This window comes from Euprymna scolopes, chromosome 13 (genome assembly GCF_053919585.1).
Source record: "Euprymna scolopes isolate OS-2025 chromosome 13, ASM5391958v1, whole genome shotgun sequence".
Taxonomy (NCBI): domain Eukaryota; kingdom Metazoa; phylum Mollusca; class Cephalopoda; order Sepiida; family Sepiolidae; genus Euprymna; species Euprymna scolopes.
The window spans coordinates 43,730,010-43,747,345 of NC_136494.1; the positions used below are offsets into that span (position 1 = coordinate 43,730,010).

Here is a 17,336-nt window from a genome sequence, read left to right on the forward strand (position 1 = left end):
ACAAGTGAATGAAATCCTTGATATTTTCTATGCTCGAAAGATCGACTGATTATCTCGCATTTAAAAGAGGACAAAGTAGTATATAACACTTATTTAATTAGGCGATCCAATCAGATAAGACGAACTCTCACACAACAAACCTTTCAGTCATTATAATGCTGTGCGCAGTAACAATTAATTACTAACCTATCTAACAGTAAAACAAGACATTTATAGTTTATTTGGATTATAATTTTAAATTCTTGTATTTAAATAGAATATAACATTTAATTATCTGATTTAGGTGAGGAAGCCTCGGTATGCATTGATAGGAAACACAGAAAAGTTTGGCTCTAAAAAACATTGACGGCTACAGACGAAAAACTAAACACGGTCGATTCAGGTGAGTCAAACTGAAAAACATTTTCTTCAAATTTTCATTCATTTTTTTATTAAAATTAAATTGGCATAAAATCATTGAAGGTCAAAATGAAATAGTAACAAATCATCATAAAATGTTTAGAATTTTTTTTCTTTTCATGTGACCTTTGCCATTGACCTCTTGTATGTTTTATGTAACCATATCAATAAAAATGGAATGAGATTGTAAATGAAAGGTAACATTTAATGCTTCTTTCCTCTTTACAACTACAAAAAAACCCTCTTAACCACCGATTGCCATGACAAATAACTCCACCTGAAAGCTCATCATTCAAGCTCCTTAGCTTAACATTCACATGCAACATTAATTGGAACAAATATAAATATATTTTCTCTAGTTTTTACCGTTTTTCAATTTTGCAAGAAGAAAAAATGTGAACTATGTCCTTATTCTTTTCTGTAATAAAGTTTTGTATTATGAAATTAAATAACGCACGTGTTATTTCTTCTGCCCTTCACATCAACAATTTCCTGGTTAAGTTTGACACTATTGTCCAAACTTCTAACTTCCAAACTTCTGTATACGTAACGCCCCTTCTCTCAACTGCAAAAGCACTTCTGTTGATCGAACTTACTTTTTCAAAATCCAACTTCAAAATGAACCGCTTCTCTGAAAATCAACCCTCTTTCATCTCCAACCAGGAGCATCTCATCCGCATATCAGGTGGTAATATTGCAGGCATGTAAAGAGATAAGGCAGCCATTTTTGTTTCTTTCTTCTTCATTCATTTCGTTCCACGACCGACCCGTTGAATTATGCACACGTGCTAGTTAGGTAAGTCACACGTTTCCCTACAGCCGTGTTGATATATAAATATTCAATCATATATTTATTTATTCCTAAGTAGAAAACACAACAAAGACCATAACTCAATTGAATATAATGGCTGCATCTGTTTTTCTTCTTTGTCAATGCTCATGGTATCATTTTGTTCATGGTATCATTTTGCTCATGGTATCATTTTGCTCATGGTATCATTTTGTTCATGGTATCATTTTGCTCATGGTATCATTTTGCTCATGGTATCATTTTGTTCATGGTATCATTTTGCTCATGGTATATTTTGCTCATGGTATATTAGAAATCATGTCTAAGAGTAACAAGATGTTTTCAAGTCTGTTACAGTACTGTTTCGCTGTTTCACAGCTCATCAGTGCGGCTAGACAAGCAACTACCTCAAGCCCGGATCGAAAGCTGACTGCCCATATGACAATTGGAGCTTCTAACCGTTGTGCTATTCAGCTGCTGCTGTGCGGGCAGTGAATTAACAATGTTTTGACATTGTCTGTGTTTATAGACTTATATATGTATATACAGAGAATTCACACCGAAACATATTAACCGATCATCATAAATTTTGTATCACAGCTGATACATATGAAGGCTTGTAATGTGGGCTATAGTTATATTTGTCTGTCATAAATGATTCACATTTGTCATTTTATCTTAAAACTCTAGAAACAATTCATGTTAAGTTATTAAAATTTTCCTAATAATGAGTGGCTTCAGGGACTTAATATGATTCACTTTTGACCCCTGCCCTTTTCTGTTTATTTTGTTGTTGTTGTATATTAAAGCTGTGTTAATATATATATATATATATATATATATATATATTTCTTTATAGCTTACTTTCTATCATATATTTTCATACTATGACTATGTTTTACTCATATATTGAGCACTGTTGAGGTAAATACTAAAAATATATACACGTAATATATTACTTTATAATATTATACATACATACTTGAAATAGTAATTATCTACATAATACATATATTTATACTATTATGCATCTTTCTTCATATATACAGAGCGTAAACGATAAATTGGCAGTTTGAGATCTCAAACTTTAAACCTTGATAAAAAAGGGACAGTAAAAGATGTGTGTTTATTTAACTGTTTTATGTTTATTTAACTGTTTTATGTTTATTTAACTGTTTTATGTTTATTTAACTGTTTTATGTTTATTTAACTGTTTTATGTTTATTTAACTGTTTTATGTTTATTTAACTGTTTTATGTTTATTTAACTGTTTTATGTTTATTTAACTGTTTTATGTTTATTTAACTGTTTTATGTTTATTTAACTGTTTTATGTTTATTTAACTGTTTTATGTTTATTTAACTGTTTGATTAAATACAAATACAAAAAGTTTATTCTATGTACCCACAACTTGCTGAATGCGAGTCCTGAAAGTATAACAGGTCTTGACAATTGACTCTTTCTTGATAGCATGGAATGCTCGCCTTATGGAGGTCTTTAGGAGGGCCACTTCTATGAGATGAGCATTAGAGACTTTCTCAACATCACTCCATAATCAATAGTCATAGGGGTTCAAATCTGGTGAGCTAGATGGCCAGATATTTGAGGGCACAAAAAGCGTCAACTTTCTCTTCACTAAAATCTGTTTTTGATCCATTAGCAGGTGTAGAGTCTTGGATGAACATCACTTTCTTGGGATCATAGTTCTTCTTAATCCAGAGTAATTCCTCCAGAATCTTCAGATATTCCGCTGAATTGATTTTTAGGTCCACTTCAATGGAATGAAGGAGCATGATTTCACCATCGCTGGCAACAGCTCTAAACACCATGGCAAAGGCATGACTGGAGGAACACCAGAAGGGTCAACGTTGATAACTCTCAAATTTCTGCGGTTGGGATCTTTGTCTACCACAAACTTTTTCTTGTCCACAAAAATGCATACGGTACTAACCATGGTGTTTCAGGTGATTGAGTAGCAAAGGGCTTCTTTCTTTATGAATGGTTTTAGATTTTGCTGTAAGAATGTTACAATGTCGTCTGCAATATGACTTCATCCCAAGATCTATCCGGACTGCATTAGAAATGGTCATTTTAGTCATATTATGCTTTTTCGCCAGTTCAGCCATTGACTGTGATGGACCATTTCAAGCCACCGAGAAACCTTCTGATGCGGATTTTATCACTTCTCGAACTGTGAGCTTTCTTTCGGGTGTCTTTATTTTCCCTTAAGTTTACTACAACACAATAAAAATTCCTAGGAGAATACCCGGTGTCACTGATAATGTCAGACGGCTTATGCCAGGCATGGAATAATTCAGCAATAACTATTCTATAGTTGAATTCTACACTGGTACTCATTTTTTTTGTATTTTCAATTGGTTAATCTGAAACATCAGGCTCCAAAAAGTACAGCAACTTGTTGCTTAGGTTGTAGGCACATCGACTTTTATTAAGTAGTTTACTGAGTGGATCAAAGGAGAAAAATAAGTTTTTCTCCAATCGCTTTGTTTTTATGGGGATGTGGCATCTAATAGAATGCCAGACATTTACCCACTATTTTAGTCACCGTATGACTGAAATATTATGCTTTTCAGATAGATAATGCCACTTTAAATAACCTAAATTGCGGATTGAAATTACTACCAATTTGTCGTTTACCTCCTGCATATTGTATTTGAAGTGAAAAGAGCTGCATGTCAGATCAATTCACTGAATCCATCCAAATGAATAAACAGAGTCAAAGAAACTAGTTTTAGAAAAAGAGTTACCCAAAAAAAAGTGCTCTAATCACGAGCACAGAGCTTTTAACAACCTAAATAAATGATGTCTCTATTGAACCTACTCTGAGTTTTTGCTAAAACACTCATCAATTGGGTTATGGAAATAGACTAATTTGATACTCGTTAACCACAATAAAATTTATATATATATATATATATATATATATATATATATATATATATATATATATATACACACACACGCACACACACACATGCGCGCACACACACACACTAGCAGATCGCCCAGTGTTTATACCCAATATATAGCAGTGGTCACCCGGCATGGCCCGATTGTAAAATATGCTAAAATATGATATTTTAATTTATGCAGATTTTATATTTATTAAGCTGCGTTTTGCAAATTTTTTGTACATGGTGTACATATTTTCTGCTTATTTTTTTCTCTCATTTCATGTCGGATTAAATTGCGGTTTTTTATCCCAAGGTATTTTTACTATTCCTATTCTTTTCGGTCTTTGATGTCAGTCCAGTAATCAAACTATGTTTTCTGTTAGGACCTTCCTCTAAGCTTAGACGGAGCAGTTTGCACATTTTTCCAAACCAAATTTCATTCCAATATCTTTAGAAAATGCATGTAAAATCTGTAAATGTTTACTTAAGTCAACATCTGAACTGGCATACTGTCGGGTATCTGGTTAGAAAAAAAAACGTACCGGGCGTATCTTCTGCATCGCTCTTTGGGAAAGAAGAAGGAAAGGATGGCTAGCTAATTTATATACAAAAAGGGCATCTTGGGAAGGTAGGGCATGATGGGAGAAGCTATTTTTTTTTCCTGTCTCTTCCTTTTTTTTCTAGATAGGAGGATTGTGGTAAAATACAATGACCCCACAACTCAATCTTCACTCTTCAATCCTGCAGTCCAATGCACTTCTGACAGCAATTGCTTCTGCCAAACAAAAAAGACACCCTCTCTCCCAAATACAGGCTGTTTATAGGACAAAACCGTCCAAAGTTATTTGCATACTCTTCCCATGATCTCTAGTCTATAAATAGACGCAGTGGCCATTCTCTTCTTCTTTTACTCTCTGAAGCGGGCGTTGCCAGTGGTAAAAGGTTTGCACGATTTTTTTTTTTTTTTTTTTACTACACGCCCCCATGATCATTAAAGATCATTCACATCTCATAATCCCGTGTCCATATCGGCGCATTGCGTTCTCTTTGCAGTCTCTGCATCGGCACCGGTTCATCTTCATCACTCCCTGGCTCAGTACCACCATCCTCATCACCTAAATGGACCACACGCCTTAAATCTAAAACATGTCGTGGCATTCCATTGACACTTAAGTTGTTTGGGGATTGCACTCCTGTTATCACTCCTCTTCCCCACTGCGTTGTGCATCAGGCATTAGGCGGTTTCACTCAAACTTCTTCTCCTATTTGGATTCTGGCTGGTCCTTGATCATTAATTTCCGGTGACATGTCTCTAGGATGCCTCCATTCGTAATTAAAGATTGCTCTATGTGGTACTGTGTCATCTCTTTGCCCGACCTTAGGGGACATGTTGTACCAAAATGTGGCCTCTTCAGGCGATATTCTTCCTCTCTCAGCTATTGCTTTCACGGTCCGATGATGTCGCTCCACAATGCCATTTCCTCCAGGTCTGTAGGCTGCCCTGTAATAACTTTTAATCTTCCATTTTTTTAGCATCGTCTGAAAGATTTCTGAGCGAAAAACAGTGCCATTGTCCATTATCACCTCCCTTACTAGACCTCGTTCAAGCATCACCTTTTCTAATTCAGTTGCAACTGCAGATGCGGCTTCCACTCGCAGTTCCTTCCATATCGCCAGTCTACTTGGCCCACAATCAATTATTGATAAGTACGCTCCCCCTCGGTAGTGTGCTATGTCAATAGCTAGTCTCGTCCAGTTCGTTAAAACTCCAATTTCCCCAGGATTATGTATATTTGGGGCAGGATCGATCGATTGACACCGAACACAGTTCTTTACTATCATCTGAATTTCTTCCCGTTTTACATTCGGATCCACTTGCCTCACCAAATATAATGTTCTCTCCATTCCCATGTGATGCATGTCATGCAACTCTTTAATTTCTCCAATTCCAAGACAGCATATCGGCGCCTCTTCTTTCTCAATCAACCACTGTTTTTTTATCCGTGTTAGCGCATCTGCCTTGTTTCTTTCAGAAGGCACAAACACTGCTTTTATTTGCAGTTTCAATTCAGACATCAACTCTCTAAGCATCCCTAATCTCCGCTTTATTATCACTTCTCCGGCACCCTTTATTCGTATTCTGCCACTCTCCTCCACAGTAGAGTTCACCCAACTGAGTACAGTGGCTGAATCAGTTCTTATTTCAATATTTGTCAGTCTCCATTTGATAGCTAAATTGACACCCTTTAGAACAGCATCTAATTCAGCTATGTTAATGTGATTAAAGCCATCACTTTTCCTCAGCCAAGTTGCATCTTCTGCCACCACACCGCCAATCTCGACAACTACGCCAGTTGCAACATTGCTTGCATCACACCACACGACTCCTGTGCTCACTTCAGGTATGATCCAAGCGCCATTAACAGGGTCTTCTTTTTTCACCTCAGCTAGAACCTCCTGCATCACTTTCATGGTTTTGCAATCAACTTTTTCTTCCCAATCCATTCCATTTGCTCTTCTTTTCACATAACTGCATGCTAATCGCAGCCATCCAGCAATTGGATAGTGCCCCAATAATTTACCACAGATCGAAAATAGCTCCCGCCTACTAATTTCTCCTCCCATCTCTGGGATCTCGTTGCCTCTCCTGAACATTAGTGCACCCATCTTATTTTTCATAAGCTTAAGGCCCAGTGCCACTCCTCCGTCCAGGGATTCCAGAGATTTTACTGCTAACCCAAACCCCTTCAAATGTTCCACAACTTCCTGTGTCGATATTTTCGTTACGTCTACCATTATATCATCAATGTAGTAATCAGTGGCCTCTTTCGTCCTACTTCCTTTGTTTAATACTGTTTTTAAAATGGCTGCCATAATCTTTGGTGCGACATTAAGTCCGAATCCTAATCATGTTAGGCAATAGGTTTTTCCTTTATAACAGACCAGCTGGTACTGCCATAGTTCCTTTGCCACATGTAGTTGCAGGTAGGCAGACTTAAGGTCCACTATTGCGGTTATTGAGAAGATTCCAGTTAAAAGAAGAATAGACACTTTTTATCACTTTCGCCCAATGGTGACCAACAACACCTATTTCCCATACTTTTGATGGCCTTGTGCCTTATTTGTTCCAAATGTAACATTTTCATATTTTGTGAAAATAAATATTTCAAAGTCAGTATATTCATATTAGTTGGACATCGTCCATTCTCCTCCACGCACTCTTTTATTAGCATAAACATCCACCGATTCTCCTGTCCACTTGAATCGTTGCAGTTTTTCGTATGCCTCAAAAGGCCCCTCAGTGAAGGCGGTCATGAGTCTCATCTCTATCAGTTCTGCATCTTCTTGTTCTGCATTATTCATCTCAAGATAGAGAGCGAGTGCATCTCCCTGCAAAAAAAGTGGAATAAAACTGGCAAGGTCTGGCACATGTTGAAGCTTAGCCACCAGTTTTACTTTCTTTATCCATCCGACTACATCACCTTCTCCACTAAAAGGTGGTATCACATCTTTTCCCAATCTCAACATCCCAGATTCCATGATCTGTTCTGAGCCGAAATAGCTTGTGGTTAAATACAATGACCCCACAACTCAATCTTCACTCTTCAATCCTGCAGTCCAATGCACTTCCGACAGCAATTGCTTCTGCCAAACAAAAAAGACACCCTCTCTCCCAAATACAGGCTTTTTATAGGACAAAACCGTCCAAAGTTATTTGCATACTCTTCCCATAATCTCTAGTCTATAAATAGACGCAGTGGCCATTCTCTTCTTCTTTCACTCTCTGAAGCGGGCGTTGCCAGTGGTAAAAGGTTTGCACGATTTTTTTTTTTTTTTTTTTTTTTAATACAAGGATATAAAAGCTGGGAAAAATTCCCTGGATGACACAAAAAGAAAAGAGTTGTGAACATCTTCTCTTGAAAAGTATTTCGTGTTGCTGACGTTCAGATTGTGCAGTGTGACATTGGTGGCACGAGGTCAGGTGTGGTCGATTGGAAAAAAGAGGGTAGAAACGTGCTGTTGTCGAGCGAGTGACTCACTGCTTCCCGAACCCCAGAACCGAATCCTGATTGTAACCTTAGCTTGAGGTCATTTGTAAAAAGTAGGTGGTTGATTAGGGGGGGGGGTCTTATTGGTGGCTTTGGATTAGGTTGTAGGAACATCAACTTTTATTAAATAGTTTACTTAACAGATTTATCAGCAAGCAAAAGAGTAAAGGAGGGAAATTACTTTTTCTCTTGTGTTTTAATTCTTTAATCGTTTTGTTTTTATAGGGATGGGGCATCCGATAGAATGCCAGACATATAATCAGTATTTCAGTCACTATATGACTGAAATATCATGTTTTCTAAGAGCACGTTTCAATACTGTATACTTAACACGTTTGTTTTCAAACTTTTTACATCCTTCTATAAGTACTTTTCTCTAATGATTTTGATCCAGAGTTTAAACTTCCTATTTTCCACACCAATTTTCACCAACTTAAGATTATTCTTCTGTGCACCTTGAAACAAAGGTTTATGCTGCAATCTCTAAGGAAAACTCACCATAAAGCAATTGTTTGGTATCCTTCCATTTTTCATCCTCACTAAGTAATTAGTCCAACACATTTGATTTTTGACGATCCACATTTCTATGCTACAGTTGTTGGGTGGTTCAAGGACAGCAGTATCAGGAGTAAAAGACTGATGCTCAGTATTTTATGGATGCACTTTTTATGAAAACTCTCCAAAACTTTGAGATGTCTTCGGTATGTAGTTCATGTTTCTGAGTCATACAGTGGACAAGTCAGAGCACATGCCTTATACACACTGATATTTGTTTTCATACTGATTCCTCTATCCGACTATACACATCTTGTGTATGTAAGATCTGGAAAAGACTTCAAATTTTATGCTTTTGATGACGGATAATGAGCTGGAGTGAAGGTGTCATACCAATGAACTTCAGCTGTACTGGCCCGCCACAAGAAGATATTTTTTCCCAGCCATTGAGAATAAATCTGTGCTGACATAATTTCAAAGTAAGTAGGGGTTTCATGCTGGCGCATCAATTCGGCGGGATACTCGCCTGATAATTTTGGCAGGTGTGACAATTAAGCACCCTATCCTCAATATATTTATTCATCCCTACCCAGTATATAACTTTGCCCTTTATCTGGTTTTCTCAACTCCTTCATGTGATGCAGGAAGTTCTTCTAATATACCTCTTTGTTGTTATTATGACTTTATTGCTCTTAAGCTAATTATCATCTTGAACCCCAGTGTCATTTCTAAAGTGCAAAATAGTAAGAGATAGCTTGGACGGTTAACTCAATTGGTAAGCCAGCCAAACATTACCATATTTACAAGTTTTAACTCTGACATTTTCTATTCTGGTTGGTGAAAAATTAAAGTAAGTTATACTGTGGACATTGAGGTCAATTTCTTCAATGTGGTTGCTAAGTCTAGGTAATAATACTCATGATAGGAAATCTGCAATTGGTACTGTTTTTCCTGGGGAATATTTTCCTGGGGTATATTTCACTATGAAATCAGATCTTTCTGCTTTCAATAGTATTCTCAAAAGTCTTGGAGATGATCATGATCATAATTCTTTAGCGATGTTGACTTTAATAACTTCTGATTTGTGTGGATGCTTATTTTGTGACCCACACATAATGGTGAAATCTATCCAAGCTAAAAACAATGGTTAACATTTCTTTCATTTGAGTATCAAGTTTCTGGGCCTGACATTATCTTGCTTGCAAATGCAACTGGCATCTTCTTTTGCAGCAGACTTGTGGTCGATGCATCCACCTGTAGCACAATAGATTTCTTCAGATTAAAATATTGGGGTTTTGTATTTCTTCCCATCTCTTCTTTGATTTCCTCAAATACTTTCTGTTGCTAGGATGACCATATGAAATCATTTCTTTTAGATATCATGTAACAAAAGATGTAAATCAAAGTTGCAAGTCATGGTGAGAATTTGTTTATGTAATTATCCAATCCTAGAAAACTAATGAGCTGCTTTACATCCTTGGATTGTTGCATTTGTATAATCACCTCTTAGGATTTGGTTTGATATCATGTTTTGAGATATGATCGAAAAAGGCTATTTCACATGTCTTTATCACAAATTTCTCTGAGTTAAACTTGCAGTTGTTTCCTTTGACCTCAGCATCAGTTGCTTCAGTGCTTCATTATGATTACTATCATCTTTGAATTCATATATGATCATGTCATCACATATGGAAAGGACGTTTTTAAGGTTACCAAAATTCTCTTTCATGGTTCTTGGAAATTCATCTTGGGAACATTTTACTCACATGGGAAACCTGTTGAACATGTATTTACCATATGGGGATTATAAATTTTTTTAAGTCTTCTTGAATTCTCGTCCAAGCTTAGATGTCAGTATCTAGATTTGACGTCAACAGATGTGAAACATCTCACACCATTTAGCTCAGCAGTGAATGACGTCCTCAAATGTCAGAGTGATGTAATGTGGTATGTGCACTGCTTTATTTAAGTCACAACTGTCTAGGCATAGTCTAACCAAACGATTGGTTTAAGTTACACAAACAAATGAATTCAACCATGGTGTTGGTTTTGTCACAGGAGATATAATGCCTTGTGCTACTAAGGAGTCTAATTACATTTTCAACTTCACTTTTAGAGCTATCAGGATTTGTGAAAGTGGGTGTACAACTGATGGTACTACTGATTCCACATAAATGGTATATTCACCAGATAATAAAATCAAATACAATGTGGAACTATAAAATTGTCGCCCTAGAAAAGACAACATGATTTTATTTTCGTTTAATGAAAACCGGTTTTCTTTTTTGTTGCAGACCATCTACTAGTTGGCCAGTTGTGTACAAATTTCAAGAGCGATAGGAGCCTTCTATTATGTCTGAAAGTGACACAATTTTCAACGAGTGAGATTTGAGATGTGCTGCTGTACAACTCATGCTCTCTACCCAAATTATGACAACAGGACCATTGCCAGCACCCTCAAAATGCAAATCCGGATGGTTCAATGCTTGAGAGTACAGCTCAACAAAGTTTTGAGCCACGGTTATGGTTTTGGTGTGGTTTCAAGTGAGGGCCACATCATGCCACCTCACATCTTTGAAGTCGGCTTGAAAGTTAACACCAAAGTGTACCTGGATGTTCTGAAGAGTGTGGTGATCCCTTGCTGCAATTAATGATTATGAAAACAGGTTTATGATGTTGAGTCGCCCTTGAGTTCGTTAATAACTGAAAGAATTTAAACCCAAAAATTACTTCAAAATAATCAAAATATAATCTAATGTCGAAAACTGTGAAAAGGTTTCATTTTTCTTTGAAAGCTAAAGATGTTTTAAAATGATCGAATTTATAAAATTAGAATTATGTCTTTTTGTAATAGTTTAAATCTTGTTAAAATACGAGGCTAAAAATGTTCAGTGGGTGAAGGGGTCATATCCCTTGAGGGACTCTTTAACATTTTAAGAAGGTTAGACTAAGGAATATTTCAAAGCAATCAGAACATACTGCAATGGTGAAAATATAGCTGACATGGTTGACGTTATAGGATTAGAAATATGTTCCTTTTGTTAAGTTCAGCTTCCACTTTATTAGATAAAAGTTCAGCTTCCACTTTATTAGATAAAAAGATTGAAATTTACTCCAATTTTGAGAATTATATTATAGCGGATACAAACAGATAGATAATATAAATCATTTATATATAAGAAAGATATAGATAAATAGAGATGGGGAGGTTCTTGAATGTCAATAAAAAAAATAAATTTATTCTGGAAAAAAACAAAACAAGTAAAATTTTTTAAAGTGTTAAACTTCATATTTGATTTCTGTCATCAGTTTTTATTTCACTTGTTTGGTCGCTTTAAAGTTGCTTTATTTGATCAGCAGAATAAATGGAGGAACTTAATATCAAAACTCAATGCGTTTTATTTGTGATATTTCTTTCGCGAATAGAAATAGGTCCCATGCAACAGTACAATTTATCTCAGTTGACATTTTTTACAAGTGTGTGTCACATCCTCCTCCTCCTCCTCCTGCTCCTCCTCCTCGTCATTGGCAGAACTCAGATATGAGTATACATTTTGCTCATTGACATTTCCTACGATGTGAAACAAGTCCTATTTGTTCATGGAGGAGGCGGCTGCAGCCACCACAGGGGGTAGTAGGAGAGTTCACAAGTTGTTGACCTCCAGCTTTTCTTCGGACTCTTTTTGTTTCTTTCTTTTGTCTTATATTGTTTTCGAAGATTTCAGGGTTTTCATATATTTTTCTTCTCCAGTTCTCCATGTTGGCTGCATTGACTTCCCAGTTGTTGTCAAGTGTGAACTGTTTAATATTGTTCGCATAAGCGTCCACCTGCTTGCCAACCCATTTCACCATGGTTAACTTCCTATAGGCTGTGTATGCATCATCTGTGAATGCCTCCTTTAATCAAGTCTCTATCTGCTCAATGTCCAGTTGGTCACTCTTGCTCATCTCCAAGTAGAGGGCCAATTCATCCCCCTCCAGATACAATGGCAGTAGGCTTGCCACATCATCTATCTTTTGAAGTTTTGCTACCAACTTTAACTTTTTCAGCCATGCCACTACGTCTCTCTCTCGCTGGTAAATGGCTTCACCATGTCGCTGCTTAGTCATATCTTCACTATGATAACGGTCGGAATAGCTTGGAGTGTTGAAATTAGTTTTCTTTTGAACTGCCAAATAAATGTTCATACAAAAAAAAAAGAGATCTTCTTCAGTTTGCAACGTTCTTGGCACACGCAAAAACGACAATTCTTTTTCTGTTTCGATATGTGTAGAAAATCTGTGTTTTTATTTTCTTCCCACTAACACGTGAATTCACCGTGTGTTTAAACTACTCCAAGTCAATAAAATACATTCTTGCCAATATATCAGCTTTTATATGCCCAAATCCCACCGCCTCTTAATTTGCATTTCGTTTGCTGTCGGTCGGGTTTTGAGTTCGAGTGGTGGTGACTTTTTACAATATGCACATGCCACCATTGGATGCTTGTTTCGATGACCGTTGTCACAATGAATAAAGAAATAATGACAGAGGAAGGAAAAGATGAAAAAAGAAAGGAGGGTGTAAGCCTGTGGAATTGATTCATGGTGACCTATAAATTTTTCCTATAAAACGGAATCAAATCTACTTCATTTTAGAGTTTAGAATGTTGAACTTTTTGATGGAAACCTTCCTGTGAAGTTTATTGCTGGAAATCAGAACTCATAAGTAAAATAAGTGTAAACAGAGTTTGTACAAAAGTCAACTTCATATTCTTTCTGTTTGATTTGTTTGGTTAACAGTAAATTATTTAATGCCGAAGCACCAGAAATGGTGAAATCAGCTGAAAGAAAGGTGATTCCAACTCTTGCAGACATTGCTGACTCTCGGCTATGATTTCCAATCCCAGAAATCAAAATTCAGCTGATGAAATAAAATGTAATTCATGCCTCATGAGTTAATTTTTTAATATCTAATTGATGCAGATTCCTAAAAAGTTGCAGATTCCTGACTTCCTTGGAGAATTAACTGGAAACAATTAAACTGAAAAAAAAATACATGACTTTGACGCGATTCCTGAAAATATTATTGAATTCCAACCTTTGCAAAATATGATTATCACTTCAAATGATTCAGTATATACAAATTATTGAACATTAGTTGCTACTTTAACTTCATACTAGACCTCAGAAGAAAATTAAATTTGAACAGTATAGGGAAATGTGTAAAAAACTTTCTGTTACTAACTTTGCTGTTTCTTTTTTTTAGATGTACTCATAGATTGTCGCTTCTCTCTCCCTGTTCATTAGTGTCAAGCAATGGAAGATTCTATCAGGTATGTGTGTGCTGTGTGATGATGTACGGAAATAAAATCTGGCTAGTACATGGAAAGAAAACATATGAGAATGATACAATGGATATGTAATGTGAGAATTATATATGACAGGCTTATATTTGATGACCTCGGAGGAAGTGTAGATCTGATCAGTATAAGAAGTGTACGGAATAGGAGACTTTTATGGTATGGTCACCTTAAAAGAATAGACAATAGTTCTTAAGTTAGTAGATGTAGAACAATTGAGGGAGCAGTTTCAGTTCACATGGTATGGCCAAAGAAAACATGGAAAGAAATTATACTGATCGATTTGAGAGAAAGAAGGATAAATAAAGATCTGGCCAGAGATAGATTAGCTTGAAAGTCAATTTCTAAATGTTAGCATGTAAAAACACAATATGATTAGAGTGTTCAAGTAACCTGAATTGGTCCAACTGTAGAAGTCGAGAACAAATAAGGGAAACAAACGATTAAATATTTGCCTACTCCATCGACAAATGTGCACCTTGTTTTCATCTGAGCAATGTCAAAATGTTCAATGTCCTTTTCCAACTTATCACAAAAGATAACCTTGAAAGATTGTGATTATGTCATGATAATCATGTTTATTGTTTTGCCCTCCTTTTTTCTACTTTAGTATGTTTACATATACTCATAGGTCGTTGCTTCTCACTGTTCAAGTAGGTTGGTCTGATATAATGTTAAATCATTTCATGTCAAATCACGGTTGTTCAATTTCATCTCCTCTTATGCATGTAACCTGTACTGTAAGTAAATATGGATTTTTTTGCCTATTGTATTGCACACTTACATCCTATCGTTTTCTATTATTCTTCACTATATATATAATTTAATGTATAATAATGATATATTTATAATTAATATATATATAATAATATATTTATAATTTATTATTTATATAATGATAATATAATTTATAATTTAATATATATATATAAAAATAATAATATATTTATAATTTAATATATATGTATAATAATGATATATTTATAATTTATTATTTATATAATGATAATATATTTATAATTTAATATATAAAAATAATAATAATATATATATATATATATATATATATATATATATATATATATATAATTAGCGGGACCTGTGGAAATTCCACAGGGGACTCATTCATATATTTTATATATTGATGTTGGCATTCTGTAGATGTTCAACACTTATCAGACCTCTTTTGTTAAAACTGCAAAAATATTTATCTAAGCTAAAGTATGATCAAATATGATATTTTAATTCTTCCAGATTTTGTATACATTATTATAAAGTTAATGTTCATCAATTTCAATCAAAACCGAAACCAAAACTTATGAAAAAAAAATGTATATGTACAGTAGATTTTGGCGTTTCACCATGGTGCCGGCTGATGCAACGTTTACAAATGACTAACTAAGACTTATTCTTTAGAGGAAATCAAAAAGATTTGAATATAGCATACTGTTTACATTGTTTTTCTCAATTTTGTCCCTTACTTTTGGACGTTCCTATTTTGAAAATAAATAATTGTTGTAATTCTTTTTCTATCCTTTGCCAATGATTCAAATTTTAGTATGTTATTATGGATGATAACGACCACCAGTTGTTAAAATTTCAGCTTTTCGCAGTTGTTATTTCTAACAAATATTAGGTTTTAAAATTTTGTCCCTTCGTTTTGGACGCTACTGTATATAATTTGGGTTCCTTCAGCTATAATCGATCCGAAACCAAAACTTATGACGAATTCTTGGTAACCTAGAAACCTAAAAGCAAATAAATAATGATAAAAATAAATACAAGCAAAAGAAGGAGATGTCGAAAACGTACATTTTTTTTAACTCGACATTCCATTTTAATAAAGAGAAACTAACTTACAAACTAACGAGAAAAAAAAAGAGATTACAAAATGATTACAAAATCGAATTGTTAGAAAAAAACAAGGTTGTAAAATTTGAAAAGATAATAGATTCCAAAAAATGAAAATAAAATAAATTCGAATGCAGGAATTTAATTGCTGACCGCATTTATTTTGAACAATTTCAAATTTATGTGGATTTTTTAAAAAGTCATTCAAATCATCTCAAATAAACATGCGTAACAGGAAACTTCTTTTTGGAGTTTCAAAATAGAAAAGCGAAATCAGCCAATGAACATTCAGTTATGAAAATCAAACTTTTATAATAACAGATGGCTGAAATAACCTATCATTTTTCTCTAACTTCCAAGAAATAATTTTTACGTCAACAGTGACAATGGTGGTATAGGAGTAGAACATCAAATATGGATTTCAATAAGTGACGCTAAAAGCACCATTTGTAAATGCATTAGAAAAACAAAAAACAGTGTTGAGAAAAAGACAGTCCACAAGGAACAGTGGCATAGTAGATAAAGTATTTGGTAAAATTCAGTTGTAAAGTTGCACTTTCCTGGATGTTGAAGGCCACACTCAAATACAATTGCAAATTATTTAAGATTTCTACCCAGTCATGGCTGACAGAACGAGAGCAATCTACCTCCATGGATTAAATAAAAGTTTCTCTGAAAGCTTCCTTAGTTTTAGTTCCTTTATTTTATAATGGTGATGGCTAAGAATTATTTGTCTGCATTAATGACTTTGATAGAAAGTTCATATGACACCTAAATGAATTGAAAACAGATGATATTTAAATAGAGAAATATTTTATTTTAAATGCACTGAAAATGAATTGAAAACTGCTAAGAGTCAATCGTTATAAATGGGACACCATTTAATTCTGTCGCTAGAGAGTTAGAAGAACCAATGACAGAATGTCCAGCTAGTATAATTTTGAAACTGACTAAAACAGGAAAAGCCAGACTGTGTAGATGCTACAAACAGTTCAACAAATTGTATTCTCATATGAAGACACCTGATTGGCCATTAGGACAATCACACAGTGGTAAACCAGTCTATTTACATCAAAAGAAAAAATGCACTTGTACCCCCTCGACGTACATAGCCCCCCCCTCCGACAAACTCGACTATCATCAAAATCCCACCCCCTCGTTGTAGAGGTCTCTAGATTCTAGAAAGCCTTCTATTGTAGCAGCTTCTTCCCTTGGACTGCTAGACTTTGGAATTCCCTCCCTGCTTCCCTGACTGTACTGACATGCAAAAGTTTAAATGTAATGTGAAAAGACAACTTGCTCATCTCCTTACATAGTCCCCAATAGACATGGTCCCAAATAGTAGCCACTAATGCCCAAGTGGCAATATGCCTTGTTTGGGGTGAACAAATATAAAAAGACATCAAAATATGTGACAGCTACAACTTAGAATGTTATTGCAAAACTTACATAAGTGTTACTGTTAACAGTAACAACTAGGTACATGCAAAATGAA

The 17,336-nt window shown here is 35.1% G+C and overlaps 2 protein-coding genes across 8 annotated transcripts in view; one reads left to right on the forward strand and one right to left on the reverse strand.

The window, feature by feature from the left end:
* The window catches only part of LOC145291997 (ferroportin-like), a 260,890-nt gene that overhangs the window by 192,354 nt on the left and 51,200 nt on the right, over window positions 1–17,336 (reverse strand). The gene's annotated exons all lie outside the window — the stretch shown is intronic.
* LOC145291998 (uncharacterized) overlaps window positions 1–17,336 on the forward strand; it is a 130,686-nt gene that overhangs the window by 4,232 nt on the left and 109,118 nt on the right. For 2 of the 7 annotated variants that reach the window (XR_013869529.1, XR_013869525.1), the window contains exon 2: window positions 284–382. The gene's annotated coding sequence lies outside the window, so the exon portion shown is untranslated. Of the gene's footprint in view, window positions 1–283; window positions 383–13,896; window positions 13,964–14,312; window positions 14,731–17,336 lie in introns of those variants that run through there. The other 5 variants (XR_013869527.1, XR_013869526.1, XM_080137975.1 and 2 more) reach the window with 5 other exon arrangements.